Consider the following 559-nt stretch of genomic DNA (forward strand, 5'->3'; position numbering starts at 1 on the left):
GGGTGAGGGCAAGGGTCACCACCCTGGGCCCCATTGTCCTGCTTATCTTGGCCTCCTGATTGGAGGCTGTGCTCCCTGCAAGGGCAGGGCCGGGACTGCGGTCACTCCAGGCAGGGCTGGCGGCGGCGGGGAGGTCACACCGCGGTCAGAAACAGCTCAGCAAGGCCTGCTGCGGCCTGTGGCTGCACGGGACACCAGGCAGGCCTTGTGAGACTCGGTCAGGAGTGCCTCCGTGCTCACGTCTTTGCTCACCCTTTGGCCACAGCAGAAATGTCACCTACACCCCTTTCTGGAACAGAATCCGGGGTAGAGGGAAGGGAGGTGTGGCTGGGCAAGGCTGGATGTGGGGCTCAGCCCACATCTGGCTGTGGCGCGGTGGGCCATGTCCCTGGGTGGTGGCTGTGTCCCTGGATGGTGGCCGTGTCCCTAGGTGGTGGCTGTGTGTCCCTGGGTGGTAGCTGTGTCCCTGGATGGTGGCCGTGTCCCTGGGTGGTGGCTGTGTGTCCCTAGGTGGTGGCCGTGTCCCTGGTGGTGGCCGTGTCTCTGGGTGGTGGCTGTG

The sequence above is a fragment of the Megascapheus bottae genome, chromosome 11, assembly GCF_031878675.1.
Source record: "Megascapheus bottae isolate mThoBot1 chromosome 11, mThoBot2.hap1, whole genome shotgun sequence".
NCBI classification, from domain to species: domain Eukaryota; kingdom Metazoa; phylum Chordata; class Mammalia; order Rodentia; family Geomyidae; genus Megascapheus; species Megascapheus bottae.